Source organism: Elephas maximus, chromosome 21 (genome assembly GCF_024166365.1).
Source record: "Elephas maximus indicus isolate mEleMax1 chromosome 21, mEleMax1 primary haplotype, whole genome shotgun sequence".
Taxonomy (NCBI): Eukaryota; Metazoa; Chordata; class Mammalia; order Proboscidea; family Elephantidae; genus Elephas; species Elephas maximus.
Window position 1 is genome coordinate 53,404,059 of NC_064839.1, and position 17,593 is coordinate 53,421,651.

Sequence of the window (17,593 nt, forward strand, 5' to 3'; positions counted from 1 at the left end):
CCGACAAGAATCCAATAACCAAAATAGATATAAAAAATTAACAACTTAACAATAAAAACACAACACAATCATAAAATGGGCAAAGGAGTTGAATAGATGTTTCACCAAAGAAGACATTCGAATGGCCAACAAACACATCAAAAGATACTCAGTGTCTTTAGTCATCAGAGAGATGCAAATTAAAACCAAAATGAGATACCATTTCACTTCCACTAGGATGGCTAAGATTAAAAAAAAAACAGAAAATAAAAAATGTTGGTGAGGATGAGAGGAAAATGAACCCTTACCCACTGCTGGTGGGAATGCAAAATGGTATAGCCATGTAGAAAACAGTGTGGCGATTCCTCAAAAAACTAAAAATAAAACACCATAAAAAAACAAAAACCAAGCCCAGTGCCGTTGAGTTGATTCCGACTCATAGCAACCCTATAGGACAGAGTAGAACTGCCCCATAGAGTTTCCAAGGAGCGCCTGGCAGATTCGAACTTCCGACCCTTTGGTTAGCGGCATTAGCACTTAGCCACTACGCCACCAGGGTTTCCAAAAAAACTACCGTATGACCCAGCAATTCCACTCCTAGGTATATAACCAAAAGACTTGAAAACAGAGACCCAGAGACTTATATACCAACGTTCATTGCAGCACTATTCACAACTGCCAAAAGGTGGAAACGGATGAATGGATAAACGAAATGTGGTACATACATAGAATGAAATACTACTCAGCCAGTAGGAGAAATGAAGTTTTGATACATGCTACACAATATGGATGCAACTGGAAGACATTCTGCTGAGCAAAATAAGTCAATCACGAAGGACAAATATTGTATGACTTTGCTTGTATAAAAAGACAAGAAAAGGCAAATGTATAGAGAACTAGGTTTATTAGTGGTCTCATGGGTTGAATTATGTTCCCCCAAAAATGTGTGTATCAGTTTGGATGGGCCGTGATTCCCAGTATTGCCGTGATTTTCCTGTATGTTGTAAATCCTGACTCTACGATGTTAATGAGGGGGGGTTGGCCGGCAGTTGTGTTAGTGAGGCAGGACTCGATATTGTGTCTTGAGGCAATCTCTTTTGAGATATAAAAGATAGAAGCCAGCAGAGAGACAGAGGGACCTCATACCACCAAGAAGGCAGTACTGGCAGCAGAGCGAGTGCTTTGGACCCTGGGTCCTTGCAAGGAGAAACTCCTAGTCCGGGGGAACATTGATGAGAAGGCTGACAGAGAAAGAAAGCCTTCCCCTGGAGCTGATGCCCTGAATCTGGACTTTAAGCCTACTATTACTGTGAGGAAATAAACTTTTTTGTTAAAGCAATCCACTTGTGGTATTTCTGGTATAGCAGCACTAGAGACTAAGGGAAACCCTGGCAGCATAGTGGTTAAGAGCTATGGCTGCTAACCATAAAGGTCAGCAGTTCGGATCCACCAGGCACTCCTTGGAAACCACATGGGGCAGTTCTATTCTGTCTCTATAAGTCGGAATCAACTCGACGGCAACGGGTTTGGTTTTTCGTTTTAGATGACTCAGACAAGTGGTTACCAGGGGCAGGAGGGAGGAGGAAAGGGGGAGGGGTTAATGGTGATGGGAATATCACATTGATTAAGGCTAGGGTTGCACAGCTGATTATTGAAATTGCTGACAATGAGTTGTACACCTATAAAAAGTTGAATTGACAAAAGTTGTGTGATAGATATATTTATAACAATGACAAAAGAAAAAAAAAAAAGGAGTAGCTGCCAAAGCCGATTATGTACAACCAAAAACCTCGTGGGATTTGGTTTCTTGGTTTAGAGGTTTAGGATCATTGTTATATGTGACTTCCCAGTTAATTGGGCTAATAACATGTTTAGTGCTTCTGTCCTACCTCCTAGTTTATTGGGTAGTGCCTAGGCTCTTAAAAGCTTGCAAGTGGCCATCCAAGGCCCAACTGGTCTTTATTTGCCTGGAGCAACAGAGGAAGAAAGAGCATCACAAACAGAAGGAGGATATGGAAGGTGTGGCTAATTGCCTCCATGAACACCTGCCTCCTTTGCCATGAGACCAGAAGAACTGGATGGTGCACGGCTACCATTACTGAACATTTTCATCAAAGAGCCTATAGAGGGATCCTGATCAAAAGGGGGAAAATGAAGAACAGCATTCCAAATTTTCATGAACTCCAGACTTTCTGGAGCCAGGGAGGCTGGATGAACCCCTGAAACTAACACCCTGAGATAATCTTTAAATCTTAAACCAAAAATACCCCCTGAAGTCTTTTTAAAACCAAACAATGGGAGCTTAACTAGTAAAAAAAAGTCTACCTTGGGCATCATGCTCTTTTAAGAACTATGTATACAGGATCAAATTGACAACAGCAACTCATTGATAGGAACCTTAGGGACAGTGAATTTATGTTAATGAGGGAGGAACAACTCCAAAAAGGAAGGTGAGAATGGCTGCAACAACTCAAAGAATGTAATCAAAGTCACTAAATGGTACATATAGAAACTATTGAATTGGTGTATATTTTGCTGTGGCACAGTGGTTAAGAGCTTGACTGCTAACTACTAAAAGGTCAACAGCTTGAATTCACCAACTGCTCCTTGGAAACCCTATGGGGCAGTTCTACTCGCTATTAGTTGGAATTGACTCGATGGCAATGGCCTTACTGTATATATTCTCAGCAACAACAACAAAAATGTATTCACCCTTTGCCCACCCACTCACTAACTCGCTTATTTATGCCTGCGTACAACACAGAACCAAGCGCTGTGCTTCACTCTGGGATGAAAGAGTAGGTAAACTCACGCTTGAAAGGATGCTGTTGAAAAGGACTGTGCGATATTTTGCAATAATATGAAAAAATACCATCTTCAAGTTTATGTGCTTCTTAGTCAGATATTCAGGTGTCCATGTTAAGAATTCTCACATTGCTTATATTACTTACTTTAAGAATGTAAAAGCTGGCCATGTTTGAGGTGGAGATGTGGGTGGGAAGCACATCTCTCCAGAATGTTTTTGCCCTCACTCTTCTCACTGGTGGCGCAGTGGTTAAGAGCTTGGCTGCGAACCAAAAAGTCAGCAGGTGGAATCCATCAGCTGCTCTTTGGCGACGCTGTGGGGTAGTTCTGCTCTGGCTTATACGGCTGCCATGTTGAGTCAGAATTGACTCAATGGCAATGACTTTGGTTTTGATTCTTCTCACTGAATTTTTGTGACTTGCGTCTGCAACCCTGTCCCCCAGTGTGAGTTGGTTCTAGACTGTGTTCTAACCAAGTTTTGGATTTCAAACTCTGCTTTTACCTCCTTCCAGCCACATGACCTTACTGAGCAGTTTTTCTCATCTCTTTGGACCTTTTCCTCATCTCTAAATAGGAGGACCTCATTTTAATATCTAAATCTCTTTCACTACCTTTTCCAGTGCTTGTTACCCGATTAGGGTCTGTGCCCTGGAGCAGTTGAGCTAATGAAACATACTCCAAGTCAGAAAGAGTGAGAAAGTTTATTAAGGAGATGTGTACATCACCGGGGACCCGACAGCAACACAGCATGTCTCTAAACCCTCTCTATAGAGTCCCAAAGAGCAATTTTACGTTAGAACTTATATAGAATCTTACAAGGGTTAGAAGTGTCTTTGTAGTCACTTGGCGGGAGGTATGCTCAATAGGAGTTATTCACTACAGGACAGTGACAAAAGATACCTGTCAGACATCTCTTTATTAGGCTAAAGATGTACATATCAGATACCTGGGCTCTAATTTTCCTTTGGGGGTTGTAAGCCACAGGTAGTCAGACATAACTAAAGGTTATTTGCACCAGTTTAAAACAAAGAACAAAGCCATTAACATTAGGTCAAAACAAAGTCATTAACAGAGGTATATGAGGGAGGGGGCAGGCAGAGGAAGGAGAAAAACTTATAGGTTCATCAGGGAGTTAGTTATGCCAAGCTCTCAGTTGCCCGTTTTGAAAAAGGAGAAAACATGCTGAGGACTGTTAGGGTCACATGCGGACCTTCTGTGGTTCTTCTTTGCAATTTATTGAAGGGACTTTTGCTGTAAAGTAATCCAGCGACCAGCTTCGGTAGAACCCCAGAATGCTAATTTTGGAAGAAACTGTAACTCATTCAGTAAGGTTGCTCAAGGTCGCACAGCTGGCTATGGCCCTGAATCATGTTTTTATTGCCAGCAAAAAGGAAGTCAGCAGGAAACTCAAGGTAAGGTATTTTCTTTTCCAAATTTACATAGATCTACTGTTGTGTGTTTGGAGTAGCAAAGTAGCTTTTGTTTATTGTTAAAAACTCTGGAAATAGAGACAGCTATAAAGGAGCAAATGAGAAGCAGTGGTAATACCAGCACACAGAAAGAACCATGATTCACATTTCTGGGAGTTGTCTGTAGTTTTACTTTTTTCTTGTGAGTACCCACAAACGCACATTTATGTGACATAAAGTACAATATATCCTTATTGTTACCCGATCAGGGTCCGTGCCCTGGAGCAGTTGAGCCAATGAAACGTACTCCAAGTCAGAAAGAATGAGAGAGCTTACTAAGAGGATGTATACATCAAAGGGGACCCGATAGCAACAAAGGCTGTCTCTATGGAGTCCCAAAGAGCAATTTTACATCAGAGCTTATATAGAATTTTACAGGGGTCACAAGTGTCTTCCTAGCCCACAGATGGTATGGCCAGAGGAGTTATTCATTACAACATAGTGATAAAAGACTCTTTATCAGACTAAAGAGATACATGCTGGACATCTCTTTATCAGGCTAAAGATATACATGTCAGACATCTGGGCTCTGATTTTCCTGTGGGGGGGGTTGTAAGTCACAGGTGGTCGGACAGAACAAAACAAAGTTACTTGCATCAGATTAGAACAAGAACAAAGTCATTAACATTAGGTCAAAACAAAGTCATTAACAAACTTACATGAAGGAGGAGGCAGGCAGAGGAAGGAGAAAAACAGGTTCATCATGGCCTTAGTTACCTCAAGCTCTCAGTTGCCCATTTTGAAATGGAGAAAACGTGTTGGGGAGTATTAAAAAAAATTAGGCTTACATTATTAATATTATTTATAATATATTACATATAAACATGTATTAAATATAAACATGTACGAAATATGTTATATATTGCTGTTGTTAGGTGTCCTCAGGTTGGTTCTGACTCATAATGACCCTATGTACAACAGAACAAAACATTGCCCAGTCCTGTGCCATCCTTACAATCCTTGCTGTGTTTGAGCCCATTGTTGCAGCCACTGTATCAATCCATCCCATTGAGAAATAGATTACATAATATCACAAAATGGAGGATAAATACATCATTACATAACTGCCAAGCCACTGAGAATTATTGCCCAGCCAAGCTGACACATAACCTTAACCATCACAGCAATGTTATTCACAATCTGTTATGATTCACACAGCTGAATGCCTTTGCGTGGTCAATAAAACACCAGTTCACATCTTTCTGGTATTCTCTGCCCTCAGCCAAGATCCATCTGGTATTGACAATGATATTCCTTGTTCCAGGTCCTCTTCTGAATCCTGCTTGAATTTCTGGTAGTTCTCTGTCGATGTACTGCTGCAACCATTTTTGAATTATTTTCAGGAAAATATTACTTGCATGTGATGTTAATCATTGTTGTTGTTGTTGGGTGCCGTTGAGTTGGTTCTGACTCATAGCGACCCTATGCACAACAGAACGAAACACTGCACCATCCTTACAATTGTTGTTATGCTTCAGCTCATTGTTGCAGCCACTGTGTCAATCCACCTTGTTGAGGGTCTTCCTCTTTTCCGCTGACCCTGTACTCTGCCAAGCATGATGTCCTTCTCCAGGGACTAATCCCTCCTGACAACATGTCCAAAGTATGTAAGACGCGGTCTCGCCATCCTTGCCTCAAAGGAGCATTCTGGTTGTACTTCTTCTAAGACAGATTTGTTTGTTCTTTTGGCAATCCATGGTATATTCAATATTCTTTGCCAACACCACAATTCAAAGGCGTCAACTCTTCTTCGGTCTTCCTTATTCATTGTCCAGGTTTCACATGCATATGATGTGATTGAAAATACCATGGCTTGGGTCAGGCGCACCTTAGTCTTCAGGGTGACATCTTTGCTCTTCAACACTTTAAAGAGGTCCTTTGCAGCAGATTTACCCAATGCAATGCGTCTTTTGATTTCTTGACTGCTGCTTCCATGACCGTTGATTGTAGATCCAAGTAAAATGAAATCCTTGACAACTTCAATCTTTTCTCTGTTTATCATGATGTTGCTCATTGGTCCAGTTGTGAGGATTTTTGTTTTGTTTATGTTGAGGTGCAATCCATACTGAAGGCTGTGGTCTTTGATCTTCATTAGTAAGTGCTTGAAGTCCTCTTCACTTTCAGCAAGCAAGGTTGTGTCGTCTGCATAGTGCAGGTTGTTAATAAGTCTTCCTCCAATCCTGATGCCCCATTCTTCTTCATATAGTCCAGCTTCTCATATTATCTGCTCAGCATACAGATTAAATAGGTATGGTGAAAGAATACAACCCTGACACACACCTTTCCTGACTTTAAACCAATCAATATCCCCTTGTTCTGTCCAAACAACTGCCTCTTGATCTATGCAAAGGTTCCTCATGAGCACAATTAAGTGTTCTGGAATTCCCATTCTTCGCGATGTTATCCATAACTTGTTATGATCCACACAGTCGAATGCCTTTGCATAGTCAATAAAACACAGGTAAATATCCTTCTGGTATTCTCTGCTTTCAGCCAGGATCCATCTGACATCAACAATGATATCCCTGGTTCCACGTCCTCTTCTGAAACTGGCCTGAATTTCTGGCAGTTCCCTGTCAATATACTGCTGCAGCCTTTTTTGAATGATCTTCAGCAAAATTTTGCTTGCGTGTGATATTAATGATATTGTTCTATAATTTCCACATTCGTTTGGATCACCTTTCTTGGGAATAGGCATAAATATGGATCTCTTCCAGTCAGTTGGCCAGGAAGCTGTCTTCCATATTTCTTGGCATAGATGAGTGAGCACCGCCAGTGCTGCATCTGTTTGTTGAAACATCTCAACTGATATTCCATCAATTCCTGGAGACTTGTTTTTTGCCAATGCCTTCAGAGCAGCTTTGACTTCTTCCTTCAGTACCATTGGCTCCTGATCATAAGCCACCTCTTGAAGTGGTTGAACATTGACTAATTCTTTTTGGTATAATGACTCTGTGTATTCCTTCCATCTTCTTTTGATGCTTCCTACATCATTTAATATTTTCCCCATGGAATCCTTCACTATTGCAACTCGAGGCTTGAATTTTTTCTTCAGTTCTTTCAGATTGAGAAACCCTGAGTGTGTTCTTCCCTTTTGGAATTCCGTCTCCAGCTCTTTGCACATGTCATTACAATACTTTACTTCGTCTTCTTGAGCTGCCTTTTGAAATCTTCTGTTCAGTTCTTTTACTTCAGCAATTCTTCCTTTTGCTTTAGCTGCTCAACGTTCGAGAGCAAGTTTCATAGTCTCCTCTGACATCCATCTTGGTCTTTTCTTTCTTTCCTGTCTTTTCAATGACCTCTTGCTTTCTTCATGGATGATGTCCTTGATGTCATTCCACAACTCATCTGGTCTTCAGCCACTAGCATTTAATGCGTCAAATCAATTCTTCAGATGGTCTCTAAATTCAGGTGGGATATACTCAAGGTCATGTTTTGGCTCTCGTGGACTTGCTCTGATTTTCTTCAGTTGCAGCTTGAACTTGCATATGAACAATTGATGGTCTGTTCCACAGTCGGCCCCTGGCCTTGTTCTGACTGATAATATTGAGGTTTTCCATTGTCTCTTTCCACAGATGTAGTCAATTTGATTTCTGTGTGTTCCATCTGGCGAGGTCCATGTGTATAGTTGCCGTTTATGTTGGTGAAAGAAAGAATTTGCAATAAAGAAGTCGTTGGTCTTGCAAAATTCTATCATTCGATCTCCAGCGTTGTTTCTATCACCAAGGCCGTATTTTCCAACTATTGATCCTTCTTCTTTATTTCCAACTTTCACATTCCAATCGCCAGTAATTGTCAATGCATCTTGATTTCACGTTCGATCAATTTCAGACTGTAGCAGCTGATAAAAATCTTCTATTTCTTCATCTTTGGCCCTAGTGGTTGGTGCATAAATATGAATGATAGTCGTATTAACTGGTCTTCCTTGTAGGTGTATGGATATTATCCTATCACTGGCAGCATTGTATTTCAGGATACATCTTGAAACCTTCTTTTTGACAATGAATGCAACACCATTCCTTTTCGAGTTGTCATTCCCAGCATAGTAGACTGTATGATTGTCTGATTCAAAATGGCCAATACGAGTCATTTCAGCTCACTAATGCCTAGGATATCAATGTTTATGCGTTCCATTTCATTTTTGATGATTTCCAATTTTCCTAGATTCATACTTCGTACATTCCAGGTTCCAATTATTAATGGACATTGACAGCTGTTTCTTCTCATTTTGAGTCATGCCACATCAGCAAGTGAAGGTCCTGAAAGCTTTACTCCATCCACGTCATTAAGGTCGACTCTACCTTGAGGAGGCAGCTCTTCCCCAGTCATCTTTTGAGTGCCTTCCAACCTGGGGGGCTCATCTTCTGGCACTATATCAGACAACGTCCCACTGCTATTCATAAGGTTTTCACTGGCCAATTCTTTTAGAATTAGTTCTCCATGTCCTTCTTCCTAGTCTGTCTTAGCCTGGAAGCTCTGCTGAAACCTTTCTAGCATGAGTGACCCTGGTGGTATTTGAAATACCGGTGGCATAGCTTCCAGCATCACAGCATCATGCAAGCCACCACAGTACAACAAACTGACAGATGAGTGGTGGATGTTATAGGAATCCCTGGGTGGTGCAAACGTTTAATATGCATGGCTGCTAAGTGAAAGTTTGGAGGTTCAAGTCTACTCAGAGGTGCCTGGCTTTCTAAAAGTCTGCTTCCAAAAAAATCAGCCATTAAAAACCCTGTGGAAATCTTTAAACCTTATTCCAAATCCATCCCCTGAAGTCATCTTTAAACCAAACAATAGTTTAGCTTAATTTAGTTAATGATGTCTGTCTTGAGCATTATGCTCTTTTAAATTATTTCTACGTGATCAAATTGACAACAGCAACTAGAAAGGTTAGATGAGAAACTTAGGGGGCATTGAGTTTACATTAATGGTGCTGGAATAATTTGGAAAAGGATTGTGAGAATGGTTGCACAACTTGAAGAATGTAATCAACATGAGTGAAAGTACATGTAGAAATTGTTGATTTATGTTTTGTTGTGTATATTTTCACCAAAAAAACAGCGTGTGCACTCAATATTGTCTGGACAGGCACGATGGCACCTTGAACACTATCTATTTGTTGGAAAAATTCCACCCAATGATTCAGGAATATCAGAGGAAAAAGGTCAGCACGAGGCCGGATCCGGAGGGGTGCTTAATGAACTACAAGTCCCAACAGGCCAGGGAGCGGGTACGGGACGGGGCGCCCAGAGTACGGAGAGACTACAACTACCAGCAGGCAAGGTCCAGACGGTGAGACTACAAAACCCAGAATGCACTGCCTGCGGCGTGCGCAGGGAGCCTCGGGATGTGTAGTCCCCCGGAGGACTAATGCCCATTTACTGGCTCTCAAACGGAAGGCAAACTCCTCAAACGTTCCGCTGAAGCGCCCATCACGGGGCAGCAGAGAGAACGAGGGCGTGAAGAAGAAATAAAAAGCCCAGAAACCACAACCGGGGCGTGGGAGAAAAACGCCCGCGTACGCTCACTCGCGGCCCTAGCCGGCGATTGGGCACGCGGGGGCACTCGCAGGCTAGGCCTCGCCCCCGGGCCCCGCCCCCCGCCTCCTGCGCACCCCGTACGGCTGCGCAGAGCGCGCAGGGCCGCGGACCGAGGGGAGGGCCGCGCAGCGCTTGCGCAGAGCGGCGGCTTCTCTCGCGAGGACGGACGCCATTATCACATCTCCCCGACAAACACCACGAGAATTCCGCAGCCCACACGGTAATTGCAGCTCCCGCAGCCGGTCGCGTCTCCGCCTCCCCCCTTCCCGCGGGGCGAGAGCGAGAGCGAGATCTCCCTCCCGCCCCGCCCGCCGCCGCCGCGGCCCGCGGCCTCCGCCCGGCCGCCCGCGGCCTCCGCCCCGCCCCCGGCCCCGCGTCCCCGTCGCCCGCCGCCGCCGCCAACGGTACCCGCCGCCTCGGCCCGGACCCGCCGCTCGGTGCCCCGCCCGGGCTCCGTTCCGCTCACGGGCCCGGGACTCAGACAGCGGCGGGTCGCCGGGGCCGGGCGCGAGGGGTCGTTGTCCCTTTTCTTTTTTGCCATTACCTGTCGATTTCCCCGTGAACCGCCGTGTGGTAGGTACGGAGGAGAAGCGCTGCCCTGGTTTTGAGCAGGTCGCTGGGTGCTGCCCTGGTGGCGCAGTGGTTAAACGCTGGGCTGCTAACCGAAAGATTGGCGGTTCGAACCCACCAGCCTCTCCGCGGGAGAAAGATACGTCAGCCTGCTTCCGTTGCTTCCGTAAAGATTACAGCCTTGGAAACCCGCTGGGGCAGTTCTACTCTGTCCTGTAGGCTCGCGGCGACTCTAAGGCAGCGGGCTCGCTGCAGTTGTGTGGTGCTGGGGTCGCCCCAGTGCCCCACATATTGCACTCGATGGCCGTGCACTTGGGGTGCGTTAGTTACCCCGTTACCGGCAGAGTCTGAGATGCACCAGTGGGTAGTGGCATTTTACACGCGCATGGCAAGACGTCACCAAGGAGAGCAGTCCACTGCAGCAGCAGCAGAGACCTGGGTGATGCTAGCTGTTGCCCGGCAGGAGATGACATGATTTTGCTTCCGTGGGCAAAACACTTCTCTGGACTTCTGTGTCACCCTCTGCAGACCCAGGACTTCTAGACGGAAAATCTTGTCATGCTTGATTTTACAGTCTTCTAGAAAATCAGAAAAACTTAAAACGTATAAAACCCCAATGAGCTTTGTATGGCATAACTCTTACCCCGTGTTGTAGTTGCTCTAAGTCAGACTTTTAAGTGATTTGCTACCTCCAAAATTACTAATGTGAAGTTGAACTCTTAGAATGTGAAAAGAATTCTGTTAATTTACTGCTGGCTTCACAAAGGAAAATAAGAGGCAGCTTTAGACCTTGGAGATGACCTAATCCAGTGCTCTTACAGATCTTCATGAATGAAGATTTCAGATTTTGACCCCTCACTTTTTGCGGTGTCTGATTTAATCCTTTTGAAGTGCAGCCTTTTTTGCTTTGAATGTTCCCCCCTTACCCCACCCCCACTGCAAAAAATGGAGATTCACACTCCGTCTCACATAGTGGACGCATGGCTATAAAAGAGGACTAACTCTTTTCCCTGACGAGATGGTGGGGTTGTGTTGACACTGGAGAAGTCACTCCCTGAAGAACTGAGAAGTGTGGCACTGCAAGGGTAGTGAGCTTGCCCTACTTTGACTAGTGGAGGGCCCAGGTTAGAGTCTGTTTGTATGGAGCAGGTGGTTTCTCTCTTAGGAGTTACCAGTTCTGCTCTTGGTACCCCAGGTGTGTTAGAGTAGAACTGTACTCCATGGGGTTTTCAGTGGTAGGTTTCTCGGCAGTAGATCGCCAGCCCTTTCTTTCGAGGTGTCTCTTGGTGGGCTGGAACCTCCAACCTTTTAGTTAGCGTTCGAGTGCGTTAACCATTTGCAGCACTGCCATGAGTTGGAATCGCCCTGATGGACAACTAGTTTTTTGGTTCTGCCTTGGAATGTAATCCAAGGCCTAATAGCTTTGGTAAAACTTGTTAGCTGCAGTCAGGTTGGCTCCCCTGACACCTGGTGACCCCTGTGTTACAGAGTAGGACTCCTTCATGGGGCTTTCTTGTCTGTAATCTTTATGGAAGCAGATCGCCTGGCCTTTGTTCCACTAAGATGAACTAGCTGATGCACTTTCTAAGGGTAGAGATGTAACTGGACGTTTTTGAAGAGACAGAAGAATAACTTGGAATAGCCGAGTTGTCCTGAGTGAGGGAAACAACGGGAAGCACGTCAACCGACTATTTAACCTTCAGCTTTTAGGACAGTGTGTCATAGGTGAGCTTAGGATCTGAAGCCTTGGGTATCCAGTGATAAAAGAAAACACCAAAACTGCCTGTACAATCAATCCCATGTATTTAGTTCTTTTTCCCCATTGTCTTGCCATTAAGACGTAAGAATTTGTGTGATATCCAGGGGAATGCTGGATTCTTAACAGCGGCTTTAAGTTTTAAAAGACCGCTCCTTTTATGGGCCCTGTACCGTGTGCTGGGACTGCTGAGCGTTTCACAGGTTTCTCAGCCCAACGATCCTTGAGGTAGACGTTGCCCCATTTTACAGATGACGTGACTTACAGATGACGTGACTGAGGCCCGTAGAGGTTAAGCAGTTTGGCCAAGTCACACACAGCCAGAGTTGGAGCTCAATCTGTGTTTTTAAAACAACAACAACACACACACTTAAAATTTTTACCAACGTAATTTACATAATAAAAACGTCAAGGAAAGGCTCATAATGGAAAGCAGCAGTCCTTCACCCCACTCGTCAGTCCTGCTCCTCACAGACCTAACGCACCTCTTAGTTTCCTCAGGCAGTTCTCTGCAGCCCAACTAATAAGCTGACGTAAGTTCTGTCAGTGTTACCCGGTCCTGACTTTCTGTTATGATAGGGCTCCTCACACCGTAGCCCACCTTTTCTGTCCTCTCCTCTATGCACGTATTGCAGTTCCCATCTTGTACAGCTTTTCATTTTTTCTGTTGTCTGTGATGGCCTTTCTTCTTTGCATTTTTTGCTCCCGCTGACTCCTTATATTGTTTAAATTCTCAAGGGTAGTGTCAAATCTCTGCGACTTCTACCCAAGCCCCTCACTTCCCCCAGTCCTCTGTCCTCTTTTTCTGTCTGGCAGGATACTCCACAAGTATTACTACACCAGTGTCATCCTGGTTGTTTCTTTTGTTATATGTCTGGGTTGGTTCAGGACCAAACCAGGATACAAACCCCTTGCTGTCAAGTTGATTCTGATTCATAGCGACCATACAGGTCAGGGTAGTACTGCCCCATATGGTTTCCAAGGAGCAGCTGCTGGATTTGAACTGCTGACTTTTCGGTTAGCAGCCCATCTCTTAACCACTGCACCACCAGGGCTCTTTGTTTAGGAGGCTGTAATTTAACCTTGGCTTCCTCATTTCAATGGGAGACCTTCTGCCAAGGTGCCTTATCCTTTCTGGGTAACTTTTCCTTCCCTGTAAGTTTTTGGGGTCCTCTTTGGGGTTATGACGGTGTGTCAAGACGTGTGGGCTCTCACTGTGAGAATATTGTTTGGGTCTGAGGCCTGTCCTTCCTCTGGGAAATTCTCTTGTATCATTTGTTCAGGAATTTATTGCGCTCTGATTTTCTCGTCTCCCTTTTAGGATTTCCCTTAGTTTAATGATGGGTGCCTTGGAGACCCTCAGAATTTTTGTTTGTGTTGTTTTTATTCTCCTTTCTGAGAGGGCTATAGTTTTACCTTCTGATCCTGTTTAAAATTTTAACTTCTATCATTATTTCCAATGATTGTTCTTTTCCTTTTTCACAGCAACTCACTGTTTTATGAACGTGTTCTCTCTCTGACTGAGGATACGGATCAGGATTTTTTTCATTTCTGTCTTTTGATTGATACTTCCTCTGGTATCACTTCCTTTGTTTAATATTGCCTTCTTGCCTTCATATGGAAAAATACTCCTTAAACATTGGTACTTATAGTTGCCCAGGTTTAAGAAGTGAAAAAAAAAAGTGAAGCAAGAGAAAATGCGCCAGTTGCCCTTTGGGTGAGTGGGGGGCTCGTCATTGTGCTGGGGACCCTGAATGCTAAGTGCCAGAGTTATTTTCTCTTGGCCTTTCGGCAACTTTGAGGAAGACCCTTCTGCCTCTTTGCTTGGGGGCTGCTCTACTTTGTCTGCAGGGGCCTTTGGAGAGTCCTTCTGTGTGCAATGACCCCAGTTCCCTTTACAGGCTGACCTCTCCCCGTCCTGTGTCAGCTCTGTGTTTTGGGTCATGGGCTGCTGCAGGCTCCCTTGAAGCTTGAGTCCCTCATTGGTGAGACCAACTCCTTGTGGGATTATTCAGTGATCCTCCAAATCCTCTCGTGAACTCTCACCTGCCCCTCTTCTTTTTTCCCTTGTGCGCTTATGCTGTCTTAAAAACTTTTTATGGGAGGAGCTGAGATCACCTGTGCTAGCCACTCATCTGGGACAGGAATTCTCCCAGCCCCTCGGCTCTCCTGCCCTCTCGTGGCCTTGGTGGTACTGCGACCTGTCAGCCAGCCGTCAGCCCCTGGCTGTGCAGTGGGGGTGCAGTTACTGCTGCCTGTTCTTCTGGCCTTGCAGCCTTACGGGTGTGCCAGGCTCACTGGAGGAGACCAGTCGCAGAGAGTGTTACAGCGCATTTGTGATTTCATCATCCTCTGCTGGCTTCTCAGTGCACTGAGGGACAGGGCAGTGGCAGTGGGTAAGAGCTCAAAGCATGACTGATCGTCACTTTTGAAAGTGTACGTCAGCAGCTTCGTTTGCCGAGGGCTTGCTGGCAAAGTGGTCCGGGGGCCAGCTGCTTCAGCATCACTGGGAATTTGTAAGAAACGCAGAATCTCAGGCCCCACCTTGACCTACGGAACCAGAACAGGTGTCTTTCTAAACTTCTTTTTTATGTTTTGAAGTAATTTTAGACTTACAGAAAGGTTGTAAAAATAGTTCAGGGTTCCTTTATATCCTCCACACAATTCCCCAATGTTAACATATAATCAAATGTCCCTACAAAAAGCAAGTAATTAACACTGGCAAATAGTGTCAACTACAGATCTTATTCGAACTTTATCATTTTTCCCACTAACTTCCATTTTCTGTTTCAGGATCTAATCCATGGCCCCACACTGCAGTTAGTTGTCATGTCTCCTCAGTCTCCTCCAACCTGATGTTTACAGAGTTCCACAGTGTCTTCCCCAAGACATTTGTAAATTACAAAGGGAAAAATAACTTCATAGCAGAAGAATCTTAACCATGTGATCAAGGTTAACACCCCCAGTGGTAAGATGTACTGATGTCAGGTCCTTACTGATATGACGCCCCGAGGAGGACACAGTGTCACTTCCCTTTGGTCCTGAATCTAATCATAAGCAAATGTCAGGCAGACCCACACTGACCTCTCAGCACAATCCCCAGTTGTGGCCCTCAGCAGTGTCCAGGTCATGTAAGACCAGCAAAGGTACAGAATCTGCATCTAACAAGATGGCAGGTGCTCCCTATGCACATTGAATAAGGAAATGGGAGGCAAAGCCCCACAAACTATTTGTTTTTGTGGATTGGTAAATAGGTGCTTACAGAACAGGGGTTCCGGCTTCTGCTCTGCTGAGTTTGAACTGATAGTCTATTGGTCACACCTCTGGCAGCACTTACTAGCCGTAGTTTGCCGCTATAATCTTCATCTATACTGTATAAATCCTGGAAACTAACTGTACAATTAAATGCATGACAATGCCAGACCTACTGTAAACTGTTACTTATAGTACCACTTCAGCTATTTAAATCTGGAAAAAATAAGCATTTGCACATTTTGAAGAAAAGTGTTCTGGGGAAAAATACATATGAAGGGTCTCGATGAGAATAAAAGCTTACTGGCTGCTAACCTGAAGGTCAGCAGTTTCAACCCACCAGCTGCTCTGTGAGAGAAAGATGTGGCAATCTGCTTCAGTAAAGATTACAGCCTAGGAAACCTTATGGGGCAGTTCTACTGTGTCCTGTAGGTCGCTGTGAGTTGCGTTCGTCTCGGCAATGGGTGGATACCTGAGGTAAATAAAGATCTTTATTATTTCCTCTTATTTCACATGTATGATGTTCATTTAAGAAAACACATCATGCAGTGTTCCACAGAACCATTCTGGAATATTCTTCCAGGGGGTTTAGGGACTTAGAGCAAATACTGAGTGAACTCACCTGGCTGCAGTTGCTCTTAAAAAGTGACACTTGTGTCTTCCTGCCCATGTATGGAGCTCATTGAGCTCATCTCAGAGAAGAGCCAGAGTGTGATTAGTTTGTGGTCTTCTGCGCTGCCCATAGCGGTCTGTGTTCCAGCTGTGAAACAGCCAGGCTTTAGCTGTCCCACTGTGGCCCGGGGCGGTGTTTTGAAACCAATTTAAAATGACCAGTGTCAGCAGATTGTCTCCACCATGCCCCTTTCCTCTGTTTCCCTGCTAGGGAAGGCTGTGCTCTGCCTCTGCCTCTGCCTTGGGAGAGCGCTGTATCTGGTTCTCAGTTCTAAAGGGTGGGAGCAGGAGAGATGCTGCAGTCCACTCCTACATCTCCTTGCCTCAGCACAGATGATGAAGGGCTCTCCTTGGTACATCCTCGTTTGCACTGGGAAGTAAGGCTTAACAGCAAATTTGGAAATCAACTCTTAGTGCCTCCTGTTGTTTGAACCCTGCTGATATTCTTGAATTAAATGAGGAACAATAAATTCTTCAGCCAGCTGCCGTGGAGTCGATTGTCACTCATATGACAACCCCATATATGTCAGAGTAGAGCTGTGTTCCATCAATTGCTGGTTTTTCAGAAGTAGATTGCTAGGTTTTCTTCCTAGACACCTTTGGGTGGACTCAAATCTCTGACCTTTTGGTTAGCAGCTGAGCGCATTAACTCCAGGGACTCCAGCCACACTGATAGCATGCCCCAAATGTATTGTGACATCACGTGAAAATAATTCCTATCTTGAATAAACTTCTCTGTACTGTTCATCTGTACAAATAACCAAGAATTGTCCAGTTTGATTAAATGTGGTTTTGACTGTCTATCTCCATGGGAGAGTGACAAAGGGAGAAGATTCCACATGTCCCCTTCAGGAGTCTCACAGTGGGGGCTGGGGATGATGGTGGTGGTGCAGTGCGTGGTGCCCAAGACAAGTAAACTACAGGTAGAATAGCTTACAGTGCATAAGGAGCAGAAAAATAAAATTGGTCTGAAAAGTCTAGAGAAGCCCAAGAGATGAAAACAGGTTTTAATCAAAATCTCTAGAAAAGTAAGTTGGTGAAATTGGATGTATATGTGAAAATGAAGACTAAATTGCCTTTTGCTAAGTTGACTTTTGTTAGTGTCTTAAAATACTTGAGTGTAAAAGACATTGCGCTTGTGTGATGGCTTGGATGGGCCCCTGGGTGGGATGTCCAGGGTGCTGGAAGCCAGGTGAGTCGGGCCGGCGTCCCGTCAGGAACCTGGGGTTGGGTGGAGCCCGCAGAGCCAGACTCTGATGGTCTGTGGGCAGGCGCTGTACTGGTAGACCTTCCAGTAATAAAGTCACCTGCTCTGGTACAGAGAATACTGGTCGTGGTCTCAAGTGACTTTTCTGTTTCCTCAAGTTGGGAAATCACCAGGTAGTTGAAGCAGAGTTTAGCCTTCTCAAATTAGAAGTGGGTTTGGATAAAACTGGAAGTGAACACTTATCTACATTTTGCACTGTTGGCATCTTGTTGTTTTCACTTTGAGAGCATTTCCAGAGCAGAGGTTCAGAGGAGGGATCTTCGCAGGACTTCTGTACGTAAAA

The 17,593-nt window shown here is 44.6% G+C and overlaps 2 protein-coding genes across 7 annotated transcripts in view; one reads left to right on the plus strand and one right to left on the minus strand.

Annotated features, from left to right (window-relative positions):
• The window catches only part of CA5A (carbonic anhydrase 5A), a 48,934-nt gene extending 38,077 nt beyond the window's left edge, over positions 1 to 10,857 (minus strand). Inside the window, exon 1 of the mRNA XM_049864303.1 lies at positions 10,338 to 10,857. The gene's annotated coding sequence lies outside the window, so the exon portion shown is untranslated. The remainder of the gene's footprint in view (positions 1 to 10,337) is intronic.
• Positions 9,915 to 17,593, plus strand: part of BANP (BTG3 associated nuclear protein) — a 260,745-nt gene continuing 253,066 nt past the window's right edge. For 5 of the 6 annotated variants that reach the window (XR_007514665.1, XR_007514664.1, XR_007514666.1 and 2 more), the window contains exon 1: positions 9,915 to 10,013. The gene's annotated coding sequence lies outside the window, so the exon portion shown is untranslated. The remainder of the gene's footprint in view (positions 10,014 to 17,593) is intronic. The other variant, XM_049864296.1, reaches the window with a different exon arrangement.